This window comes from Xyrauchen texanus, chromosome 1, assembly GCF_025860055.1.
Source record: "Xyrauchen texanus isolate HMW12.3.18 chromosome 1, RBS_HiC_50CHRs, whole genome shotgun sequence".
Classification (NCBI taxonomy): Eukaryota; Metazoa; Chordata; class Actinopteri; order Cypriniformes; family Catostomidae; genus Xyrauchen; species Xyrauchen texanus.
This window is the reverse complement of record NC_068276.1, coordinates 6,605,276-6,618,840: the sequence shown is the minus strand read 5'-3', so window position 1 is coordinate 6,618,840 and position 13,565 is coordinate 6,605,276. Positions and strand designations below refer to the sequence as shown.

Here is a 13,565-nt window from a genome sequence, read left to right as displayed (position 1 = left end):
ACTTGTATCATTAATGGGGCACAGGCCTCCTAAGAATTGTGAAAGTGTGAATTTTAGAGGGGGGTCAGGGAGCATATCTATGTGTTACAGATATCACTATATTTCAGTTTCACTGACATAACCAAGGACCTTTTAACAGATACATTTTCTTTTTTATTTTATTTTCTTAACTCTTACATGCATACCACATTTCACCCCATTTGCCTTATACATTTTTGGCATTACCTTCCCACATCTGTAGTATTCTGCAACTTTTCTCTTAGGAATAGTGTAAAATGTCAAAATTACAAAAGGAAATAAAAACTTTAACTGCTTAAAAATGTGTAGGTAGGTATGTAATAGAGTGAAAATATACTGTATCTACACTTCCATAAATCAAATTTAGGGGCGCTTGTTTTAGCAAACCATTACTATTACTATCTCAAATACTTCTTCTTCTTTTTTCTTCTTCCATTCAAAGTTTGGCACTGCACCATTGGTCATACACCATGACAAAGGAGTCAAATCGTCCAGTTGTCAAATTGAGGAGAATTCTGCTATGACTTTTATAAGCAATCAGGCATACAATGTTTACCTAGCGGGCAAAAAGTCACGCCAAAACAATTACACTTAACATTGAAAAGAGATCAGTGGGATCATATCTCTGTATCAGAATGTTGTCGAGACATGGGAGTGGGCTCTTTTGACTCGGGCTAGCAAACAGCCTTTGAAAATCCCCTGGCAATTGTCTAGTCATGCCCTAGCAGCCATCCAGAGCACCCATGCAAAATGAGATATCATATCTCGGCACCAGAACATCATAGAGAAAGTGGGGTGGGCTCTTTTGACATGGGCAATCAAGCAGCCTTTAGCTATTACCCTGATAACTGCCTAGCCATGCCTTAGCAACCACCCAGAACACCCTAGCAACCATGTAGCATTATTAACCAGCCATATCTCTTTACCAGAACATAGTAGAGACAAAGTGGGCTCTTTTGATTCAGGACAGTGTAATGAAGCCCTTGGTGGGACATTAAAATGATGAGTTTTGCCACAGCAATCACTGTTCACATTTTCTTCAGAAAATCTTTTATTATTAGTATTATTTTGTTTCTACAGTCTCTATGTTTACTGTCATGACAAATCTATTATTTTGCTCATTACTTTTTTCCTCAGGTTTTATTAGGAAGGAGCAAGCATCATTCTAACACTTTTTTCATTTTTGTTCATTTATTTAAAAAAAATGCTAAGCCTAAAAATGCCAAAATCTTGGAAATGTCACCAGTCATTATCCATGTCATTTAAATGTATAACCTTAATTGAGTCAGCAGCAATTAAGATAAAAGTACACAAGGTCAGTGGCCTGGATAGCTCAGCGAGTTGACTCAACGCTGACTACCACACTTGGAGTCGCGATTTCGAATCCAGGACGTGCTGAGTGACTCCAGCCTGGTCTCCTAAGCAACTAAATTGGCCCGGTTGCTAGGGAGGGTAGAGTCACATGGGGTAACCTCCTCGTGGTCGCTATAATGTGGTTCGCTCTAAGTGGGGCGCACTCCACATGCGCTGTCTCCACGGTAACGCGCTCACAAGCCACGTGATAAGATGCAAGGATTGACGGTCTCATATGCAAAGGCAACTGAGATTCGTCCTCCGCCATCTGGATTGAGGCGAGTCACTACACCACCATGAGGACTTCACGTGCATTGGGAACTAGGCATTACAAATTGGTGAGGAAAAAGAAATAAATAAACAAGGCCAATGGTAAATGGTCTGTATTATATAGGGCTTTTTTTAACCTTAGAGGTTACGAAAGCGCTTTACACTGTTTCCCAGTCACCCATTCACACTCACATTCACACACCAATGGGTGTGTGAATGTGATTATTTTCTAATTGTCATTTTTACACTATTTTGTCAATTTTTCAGATTGCAGAATTTGCATTTAAGGGTTAATGAAATAAAATCCAAATGTACCAAATAATTTAATTAAACGCTGTCAAGTGCTGGTCATATGGTGAACTCAGTCATTCTCTCTCACCACTGTGACCATGTACACTAGTCATAATGAAATAATTTTTTGGAATGGAATTGCTATTCTTAAATAAGAGATGAGAAGATGACATCTCCTCACGCAGCACACTCAGCTCGAGAGAAACCACCAACTTTTTGTTAGAAAAAGAAGTAAAGCAGTTTATCAACAGTTGAAAAGTTAGTAAGATAGTTAAGAATGCATTCAACTGTGAATACAGAAATAAGTGAGTACTTTCTATGAAAATGGCCTACCTATAAAGCAACATTGGCAGCTACATAGGGCCACTCTGACAACCAGGGCCCCCCTACCATGGGTTCAGTAAAGCCAAATAATTATTCCCAATATGTGTAAATATCACTGGCAACACAGCCCTGCTATTTGCATGCAGGGTTGGGAGGGTTACTTTTGAAATGTATTCCACTACAGATTACAAAATGTAATTTGTAACACATTACATTGGACAGTGGTACAAAAATGCCATACTACAAAGTTTCACTAGGCTCAGAATAGTAGACAGAGAGTGAGTCAGCTTCACAGATGGAGTTGGGAAGGTCATTCCACCAACGTGGTATGATGAAACTGAAAGTCAGAGAAAGTGTTTTGGTGCCTCTTTGTGTTGTTACAACAAAGTGACGTTCCTTAGCCGACCGCAGGCTTCTGGTGTGCGTGTAGTTCTGCAGAAATTATTTTAGGTATGCTGGAGCCGACCCAGTGACTGTTTTGTATTGAATTTGATGCGTGCATCAACCAGCAGCCAGTGGAGAGGTGTAACATGCAATCTCTTTGGTTCATTAAAAACCAGACATGATGCTGAATTCTGGATCATTTGCAGAGGTCTAACTGCACATGCAGGAAGGCCTGCAATGAGAGAGTTACAGTAGTCCAGTCTAGTTATGACAAGTGACTGAACAAGCAGTTGTGTGGCATGTTCAGATAGGAAGGGTCTTATCTTCCTGATGTTGTAGAGTGTAAATCTACATGACCTTGCGGTCTTTGAGATGTGGTCTGTGAAATGTTGATTATTATCAATGGTTACCCCTATATTTCTGATAGTCTGATAGTTCCAATAGTCTGATGAAACCTGTTAAAACCATACAAATATTTCATAAGCTTAGAAGAAATTGCATGGAGAGATAAGTATGTAAATTTGACTGGCCTCAGCCTAAGAACCACAGTGTGGACAGTAGTGTGACAGTTGATTTGAAGTTCGGATGATCCGTGTTCATGTCTAATTTCACTCTTCTCCCCTTATCATTCCATGTCAGCAAAGACAGACAGTACAGGAACTGTACGGTATCAGAAAGTAATTTACTTTAAATAGAAATGAACACAAAAGGTGTAATAAATTGTCTAGGGGAGTGTGATAACACTGAAAATAAACGTAGTGTTCTTGTCATGATCGGGGTCTCACGTAAAGTTGGACAGTGGAGCGAAGGGTTTGTTTTAGGTAAGAAGGGGGCGAGCAGTTGCACACGTACCTTTCCCCTCTTTTTCCAGCGGTGCGGCATCTCGCGGGCATCTCACATGTTAGGGAGTCATTGGTACTTCTCCCTAACACCCACCCCTAACCATACAAAAGGAGTCAAAAATCGACAAGACACCGGCTCATAAGAGTCATTTGTTTGGGAAACAGACTACATTGGAAGCGTCAGCAGAAGAAAGAACATTGCCATGAACATCTGGGATGGCATGAGGGTGAGTAAATGATGAGAGAATTTTCAGTTTTGGATGAACTATTACTTTAATGTTGCTTTGAAACCTAGCAATATAGACCCTTTTGAAGGACTATTTGTCAGTTTAAGGAAGCAGCATCTTTGTCCCTTGAACGTTTCCTGCTAGTGTTCAAACTCATTCAAAACAACAGCGGTTGTCGCTTTATTCATAGTGATTTTAACACGATTAACAAGACTAACTTTAACATGATTGTCCTAAAATGTCATTATTAAAATGTGGACCACATTATTCTGTGGCTGGATGCTCCCTGGATGCCTAAAAATAACGGAAATGGAAGAGTTTAGACTTCCGAAAATGAACTGAAAATTATAAAATGATGAAATGACGCATGAACCGCAGCAGTGAAGAGAGTTGGCTGGATAGGTGCAGTACTAACAACTGTAGCACACGTCTTATCTCTAATAGATGAACGACTATGGAGCCAAATTTCTGCCAAAAGTTAACAAACAAATATAAAGTTTTGCAATCAAACACAATCCACTTCGCAAAGGAAAACCGGATTCTCAAATCAACTGAAAGGGATTTGCAAGCCAGCCCATTTGGCCGATACATGAGTTCAATAAAAGACACATTCACTCCAATATCTTGAAAGAGATGTACCACAAAACAAACTCCAGGCCACAGGAGGCATAAGCACCAAAAACATGCAGATTTATCCACAAGCTGTCCCAAAGAAATTATATTACACAAAACAAACTCAAGGTGCTCAGCTTCCTCGGGCAGTCGAGTGTATGTCCAGTGAGTCAGTTCACTAAGCTGCAACATGAAAATCAACAAAATGACCAGTGCGGTCACACCAGATCCCATGCTTTGGTGGGGCCCCATGGCGATTGGTTCTACCTCCCCCACTCCCCATTAAATGGTGCAGTCCCCATAAATTGCCTTTACCAGAAAGGTCCTCAGGTCTCACACACTGCTTTTATTGGAAGGCTTCAATGATTACTATAGGAGTAATCCAACATTCCCGATCTTTCCGCGAAGGAAACAATTGTAAGCATTTAATGACGATACAATTTCATCATGTCTCTCGCGTGGATGCTTAATATCAACAACATGTCTGTCACTTCAGGTAAATGTTCATAAAAAAAAACTCATACCCTTATGATGAGGGTGATACCGGAAGTGCTCAGGTTTAGCAGCATTCTAATTTCTTTGTTATTGTTTACAGTTACTGATGCTATAGTAGAAATACGCCATTTTCTGTCCGACATGGTTTATTTGTTCAGTGAGATAAACTGTCAAGTTACAGGAGGCTATTGAGATGATAAGTGAGTGATATTTGGCAGGTCACATGATCTCAACATGGCTTCACTCATGAATGTGCACCCAGCACCATGTGTAGAATAAAGTGGCGACTAATTGGAGACTGATATGACTAATGATATGACCAATCAAAAACTACTTATTTATTATAATTTTTTTGTTTTATAATGTAGCAAAAAAATTAATAAATCACAGTGCACTTTTAATTAATTAATTCTGTTAATTATATACTTAAATGTTAGGAATATTTCACAAATATTATTTGCGTTTATTCAAATGGAATTTGTGTTGCGTGCATCCAGAGCACATGACTTTCCGTAACACCTACATCAAAACAATAGACACTCTGGATCAGTACATGAAATGACAAATAATGTTAAGAATTGTAATAAAAAAAATCTAAAAAATAATCCCATCCATGTAGGGTTTCAGACATTTTTCAATTATTGATGGGCAAACTACAGTATCAGTGCTTACAGTCATGGGACCATTTAGGGTCTGCTAAAAAAATATATTATTAAAAAAAGATTCTCACCCTACCCCCAATAAATTGTGAGAATAAGTACAAAACCTCAACTAAAATCAAGCATATAGCAGGAAGTTTAAAGACTCGGTTCCTCTATGTGGTTGAAATGAAACAGTGTTGTGAATGTTGCATGTCTGCATGTTAAACGAGAGCGAGAAAAAAACAGTACAGACACATATAAACTTTAGAGCTTGTCGTTCTGCTGGCTGTATTTGAAACTGCATGTTTATGAGTTTTGTACAACATAAAAAAGATGAACGCATAAAAAAAGAGGCAATAAACAGTTTTTTGCCAACTGATTATCTGATTCTGATTATCGATGCATTGATTCCAAGCCAAGGCACAAATGTCCTCTTTGTGTGCAAATGCAAAGTACATTGACTATATGAATTATACTATACTCAGTTGGGCCAGTAGTTAAACATTTTACTTGCCCGGCCAAAATTTGAATTGGCCCCACCATAAAACAAAATACATTTTACGTTCCAGAAAAAGTTTTAAATTTTACATTAAATGTTAAGTTTTCTTTATTTGGAAATTTACACTCACAAATTTTGTAGTAATAGCTGGAAACTAGATGGAAACTCAAAAGAGCCCACCCCCATATTTCTACAATAGTCTAGTGCAGAGATATAGGTGTTGATATACGGTTTAAGTACTCTGGATGATAGCTAGAAGTTGCAAGGGTGATAGATAAAGTCTGTTTGTTAGCCTACGTCAATAGTACATACCCCCATGTCTCCCTGATTTCCTGGTGCAGAGATATGGGCGTTGCTGTACAGTTCATGGACTAAAAACTAAATGTTTTTCATTTCTATTCGTTCTGAGCAAGAGCGGTAGTTTTTGTTCCGGTTCAGAAGTTCTGCAGTCTCCATTCCAAAAGGTAACCGGTTAGAACAAAATAAAAGAACAGTTCATAACATTCTCTTAAAAATGACAGTACTCTGCGCTAAGGGGTGAATGAAATACCAATTGCAGTGTTGCCAGATTTCGCAAGAAATAATAATCCACTTGCCTCACCAAAAAAGGCGAAAATAAGCAATTTTGTAGTGGATTTATCGGTATAGAAATCGTAAAAGGCATTTAATTAACAGTTAAATATACATTTATTTATGTCATATTCCCTGTTGTCTTTTGTTTTTGTACTTTTATGTTGAAATTCTTGTTTAGTTCCTGTTTCCTGTTAGTTTTGTAGTCCTTTGTAGTTTTATTCCTTGATTGGTTCTCCCTGATTGTTTTCCCAGGTGTTCCTCGTTCCCTTGTATATTTCCCCCAGACAGTTTGTCAGTTCTTGCATGTTTTGTTATATTCTGTGCTAGGTTCCCTGTGTTTTTCCTTTATTCTGAGTTTCTTGTTTAGTTTAATAAAGCTGCACTTAGATCCTCATTATTTGCCTGCCTTGTCACAATTTACAGATCTGCTTCTGTTGTTTTCAGAACAACGTTTTATCACAAATAACATTTTCACTCTGGAACAATTTAAAATCACTTTGTTCATGTTTTCGGTTACATTCTGCAAAAAATTGTGTTCATTTTCAGTTTTCATTTTCGTTCCTTGAACCGTTCCCTGATACAGTTACTAGGGTGCTCTGAATGTTTGCTAAGGTTTGGCTAGACCGTTTCCAGGGTAATACTTAATGGCCACTTGATAACTCGAGTGACAACCCCCATGTCTACATGACATTGTCATTTTAAGATATCCCTCTTAGTCATTTTTGATAGAAGTCTATGGGCTTTGGTTGCTTGTGTGCTTTGGAAGGTTGCTAGGGTGTGGCTAGGCAGTTTCTGAGGTGATACTTAAGGACTGCTAGCTATCTCTAGTCAAAATGGCCAAACCTCACTTTGACGTTCTGATACGGAGATTTGAAGGGCCCAGTGTAATTATTTCTGGCAAAAACTCTGATAAGGGGCATTCACATTGACAGTAATCTGCAGTGACAAATAATGAGAGAGTTGGTGATTTCAATGACATGTGCGGCTCAACTTTATGCACCAATGCAAGGCAACAACTGCCAATAGTGCATACAGTGAATCTCACATGATCCACTGGTAGATGAAGTTTGATACAGTAGTTGAGTAAGAATGGCACCTACTCCTTCAGCGGTTTAATCGCTGTTAGTGCAAATGGGGCTTTAAAATAAAATAAACCTGCCACCGATTTCCTGTCAGAGACAACCAACACAAACACTCTCAAACATGTCTGTACATACACACTTAAAAATATTAAGACTGTTTGACTGCATTATGCCCCTACACTTCAGTCACTTGTTTCCCAACAAGACGAGATGCAATCATGTGCTGACTTAGTTATATTGTTGATCTTGGCAGATACCTTTGAGAAACACATGCTTGATGTCAATGTTACATATTGCTCCTTTAAATTGGTAGGTAGTAAATGAGTGGACGGGCTGTGCCGATACAATACCCGCCATAGCAAATGGTGACTGAGACTCACATTCTGCCTAATATCTCCTTTTAAGTTCCAAGGATGAAAGAAGGTCATATGAATTAAGATTTCCCCATTAAGAATCACTATGGTAAAGAACTGTAACATTAAAATGAGTAATTTTGACATATTATTGAGTTTTAAGATTAGAGTTACCAGGTGAAAATGAGCATCCACTATGCCAGTGTTACTAAGACGGCATCGCTAAAATTTCTTTGAAAAAAATGCGCAGCACACTGGGATGTAGCCTATTTAGAAAAAAATCTATTTTGGATTACTTTTGAAAACTGACATAATGAAAAATGACACAATGTATCAGTTGAAAAGAAATTATAGTTTAAATAAGACACCAGGGAACCCCTTCCACTTTTTGGGCCCAATGGGGTCTGAGGGGTCTTTTAAACCTTAAATACATAATTTCTGTGTAACTAGCACGCCACCAAATGGAATTGCAGAAATAAACTTTGTTTTCCAAACAGCTTTCAAATTCCAAAAAAAGAGATAGTTCTGCCCCATACTCACACCATTGGTCGAGTTGGTGTCATTATGCTTGTATAGACAGGTCACTCAAAAAAAACATAGGGATTTTTATAGTGCCACAGAGACACAGTGTTGACAGTTCAAGAAAATGAACCAATGAATGGCTTACTTATAGCTGTCTCTGCATATTAAGGCTGGATAGGAGAAAGTATTTTAACACAGAAAAAGTTACACACTTCAGCTTTAACTCTTCGTTTCGAATAGATGGTTAGCATAGTTCCCTGTTAGCCCCTGCTGGTAGATGATGGAACTACATTGTTTCTCCATTGACAGCCATTCAAAACCAGCAGTTTAATTTGATTCTAAGAAACATTTCAATTGAACTTATTTCATAAATTTATAGCACATCTTTTTCTAGTGACATATTGTTTTTTAAGGGCTCATAAAAGCAGGAAATTGACATATATTTGTCCTTATCTGTTCTCATTGGTGAGTGATCAGTCACAAGACACCTGATTCTGTAATTACAGTAAAGAGCCATGAGCAAAGATGGTGGCTTCTATTACCTCCATGTATATTAGAGCTTGTTAGTTTCACTCTCCTGAATGAAAGTGGAACAGGGAGCGGAGTTACGTCTACAGTGGTCACTCGGAGTGGAGTATCTTCAAGGAGGTCTGAGTTCCTCTTACTAGTGAGTGCAGAATGGGAAATGTAAAACCCAGAGCTGGAACAGGGAGGGGAACTTCTTCATATAAGCTGACCGGACTATCTTTTTGTCTGCATGCTGCTTGGTAACAATACTCAGTCTTAATGAAGTCCTGTACAATTCGCTGATTTATTTTCAACCAGACCCTAATCAGATTGGTCTCTTTGGGGGAATTCACGAACTTGATCACACAGGAAGTCGACATGTTGGTACCGCATGTTCCATATTCGTATCTGTGCAGACACTACACAACACAATGCAGAACAGGAGCACAAATTACAACGTCTTTAGACAAGAGGTATCCCCGGCCAACAGCAAAAAAAAAGTTAGCATAAGAATTCATGCAAGAAATTAGAAAGATTACAAGATTTCTCAACAAATGGAGAGTCACGATCAGCTCGCTCTCCAAAATCTGTCTGTGTACGGATTTTGTAGGAAAAAAAAGACACGAAAAATTTCAATAATGGCAGAAACAATAATTGACTTTTTTTACAAAGAGATTTTAAGCTAAATACAACACAGCATGATGTTTTTTGCACTATTTGCACCCCTCTGTGGACATTTCCTCAAACTTGAGTTCACACGTGCCAAACGTTCAAAAACACTACCCACTTTGGCCACTGGGGCAATGCTTTAAATTTTGGTAAGCACAGACCGAGTTTAGCTCAAGAAATGTCAACCTACTGTTTCTGAATTCACTGTGAGATCAATTTGCATCTATATAGGATGTGTTCCTGTGTTCATAAAAAGCTGGACCGGGTGCAACACAATGCAAGATCTTGAGACATGCTTTTAAAATATTTACTATTGAGTTATAGGAGTACAATGCATGGTGGCGGTGGAAGATGGGAGGGCAGCTTCCTCATTGGTGCCCTAGCACGCCTATGCCTAGAAACGGTCCTGCTCTTCAATGACACAAAACTGCCAAAGAATAATAATACATTAACGTTACCGTTAATTTGGATTATTATTGTTCAAGCAGTTTTGGTTTGCTCTACTTTCATCCCTATTAGGGCTAGGTATTGATAAAGATTTCCTGATTCGTTTCTGATGCACAAGTGGTTTACATGGTTTTCTTTATGGATCAAAATGTTAGATTGGATTGTAGATAAAGAATGACTTGGTCTAATCCAGAGTTTCACCAAAGCATTCAGTGCAAAGGCAAACAAATGAAACTCAACAAGCATGTGTGTTATTGTTTTACCTGAAAGAGAGATAAAGAATGTATTGTATCACTATTCCTATTGAGAGAAGCATGGTGCTACACAATACATTGTGTAGAGATACGGTCCGGGTTGGACTGGCCATCAGAGTGGCGATAGTTTCCCCAGCTAGTATAGAAATAAATTCATAAAAATACATTAAATATATTCAATTAAAAGAATAAATACCCTTTAAGTTATCATATTGAAATTAAACCATTTAATTTTGAAAATAAAAAAGGCTACAATCCTGAGTGTTTCACACGCCCAGCTCTAGCATCACTTAAAAACATTGGATCGAAGCAAGAGAAAGGGTTGTGCTTAACTTTGCCAGTTACCTAAGTGGTGTGTGAGAAGAGTTTTTCCACTCTGAAGTTAACCGGATGCCAGAGAAAAGCATCTCCAACAACATGGCATGCATGTCGTGGCATTAAACGTGTGTGGTCTTATCATGTATCAGATTTGCTTTGTGTCATATGGCCTCGGTGGCAGCAGTAGTTTTATATAGGCGAATGACTTCAAAACATGCAATACCAATTTTTCTTTATTACTAAAATGAATGAGGTTGATATTCTCCATAAACATGTGGGAAAATTATTTTGAATGTTGCCGATCATAAACTTTTTGTTTACTAAATAACGAAACGCATTTTTGCTATTGCTATTATTGCTGAAGCACTTGCGTAAACGGACTCACGAACCGATCTTTTCTATTTATGTGCAACATAGCCTATAAAACCCATATATCAATAATAATAATAATACCGGCTGTGGCTCAGGTGGTTGAACGGGTCGGCCGCTAATCGCAGTGTTGGTGGTTTGATTTCTGGCCCACACAATTCTACATGCCGAAGTGTCCTTGGGCAAGACACTGAACCCCAAGTTGCTCCCAATGGCAGGCTAGCACCTTGCATGGCAGCTCTGCCACCATTGGTGTATGAGTGTGTGTGTGTGAATGGGTGAATGTGACACAGCGTAAAGCACTTTGGTAACCTCTAAGGTTAAAAAAGGTGCTAAATAAGACCATTTACCTTTTTTTTTTTTTTACCATAATACCAATAATATATGAAGCTTATGTCCAGTGGGTCGCAAGATTTTGAAATTCCTGTTACAATGTTGTCTTGCAATCCAACCCTAGATATGGTCATGATGGTGGATAATATGGTTAACTACACTATGATAGACGTCATATTTTCCTGCTGCCATCAAACGCATATTGTGCATGCTCACGTAAGATATGTCTGCTCTTTCAATTCTTTGCCTTCTCTTTATTCAATTTCCTTCATTTGCATCTATTATCTCCATATCCCTAGAGCCCTGACAGCAACCCTGCCCCCATCCAACCAAAAAATTAAAATAAGACTGAGATTGATATGGTTGTCTCCATCTTCTCTTTTCCTTGCCACCTTGAACACAACACCATCTGCCCAATAGCAGCAGTAGCGGAAGTGGTTATTGTCAGTGCAAATGATCTGTGCAACCTTGCCAACCCTCCTTTTTTAATCGACACAAATTCCTCAAACCCTTCACCCAAGCACGGCTGCCAATGCAATAACATGGGGGAAAATCCCTGCCTTTTTGTATTTGATTCTATTTTCTCATTGGCTTTGTCTCCATGTTCTCTCTCTCTCTCTCTCTCTCTCTCTCTCTGATGCACATCCCATAGCTAAGATCTGCAGTGACCGAACAATGCTCAGAAGTGCGAAGCTAGCAGAGCTCAGTTTCAACCTCAAACATCACTTCCTCTGCCACACAAAGTGTTTCCCTTACTGTGTTGTCACATCCTCTTCTCTGCCTCTCTGTGACTTGCATCCTCCGCTTAAGTCACACATGTACATGTAAAGTGGGCGTGAACAACAAGAAGGGTTGCAAAAATTGTAATTTTCAAAGAGTGTATTTGTCTTGTCACGTATCGAAACACCCTTAAAACAATGTACATTTTCCTGATAGGTAAAACTGGGTTATTAAAGGGATAGTTCACCTGAAATCAAACCCGTATGACTTTCTTCCTTCCGTGGTACACAAAAGGAGTTGCTAGGCAGAATATTAGCCTCAGTCACCATTCACTTTAATTGTATGGAAAAAAAGATGCATTGAAAGTGATTGGGGACTGAGGCTATCATCTTTTGAGTTCCTCAGAAAGTAGAAAGTTACCCGGGGTTGAACAGGATGTGGGTTGGTTAAAGATGACCGAATATTAATTTTTGGGAGGACTATTGTTTTAAGACTAGTTTTCAAAGAATGCACCTTGAATAGAAGTGTATTTTTGTCCTGGTGCACTAGCAGATTTTTTAAGCTCAATCAAGTCTGAAAACAAGTTTGCCTCTCAATAACATTTATCATGTTTTAAGGATGCTTAGATGTTTTATAATGTTCCCAGTGTCGGAGAATGCTTCTGTAAGCAGACAAAAAGAAACATTGGTCTTACCTCCTGGTCTCATCTCAGCTTCATGTACATTTCAAAACATTCCCTTCTGCTACGATTCATGACAGATTTATTGTGACTTCCCTTCACCCAAATTTGTCAGTGTACGAATACAAAATCCTCCCTTGACAGATTGCTCAAAGAAGCTCACTGTGCTCCCATCCTGCTGTTCGAACAGGGGCAGGTTGAATTGTTCTCCCTCTTTCAAGCATACTGCTGTTAATACCCATTCACATCAAACTAAAGCCAGCCCCTTCCTCTGCCCTGCACACGCTACTGTTCTCCTCCCCCTTCTGTCTTGTCTTGCTTGGCTTGTGTGGCAGCAATAGTCAGTAATAGGAATGATATTTCCTCCTGCTCTTTGTTGATAGCTTCAGGATCTTCACCCTCCTCCTCCTAATCCTTTTTCTAGACGAATGAATGGATGATTACAGGGACTAGATTAGGTGAAAATGTGATTTTTCATCCAGTCTATGCTATTCACTGTATTTTTTTTAAATGTATTTAATCATTCATTTTTGCTTGTGATGTGGGGAGGGGATCAGTTGAGGCATACATTTGTGAGTAGGGAAGAGTGGGGATTGTGCGGGTAAATGCTAAGACCATCTGTTTAAGAAATTAGCTAAAGGGGTGAAATCTTAAAGAAATATTCCACATTCAATACGTTTATAAATTCATCTCAACCAATAACATTTGTGGCTTAATTTTGATTACCACAAAAAAACGAAATCTTTGACACATCACTTACCATTTTTAAATTAAAATATTTTA

The 13,565-nt window shown here is 38.7% G+C and overlaps 1 protein-coding gene across 1 annotated transcript in view; it reads right to left on the bottom strand.

The window, feature by feature from the left end:
• LOC127650747 (signal-induced proliferation-associated 1-like protein 2) overlaps positions 1-12,954 on the bottom strand; it is a 64,793-nt gene extending 51,839 nt beyond the window's left edge. The window contains exon 1 of the mRNA XM_052136372.1: positions 12,798-12,954. The gene's annotated coding sequence lies outside the window, so the exon portion shown is untranslated. The remainder of the gene's footprint in view (positions 1-12,797) is intronic.
• Positions 12,955-13,565: the final 611 nt, after the last annotated feature.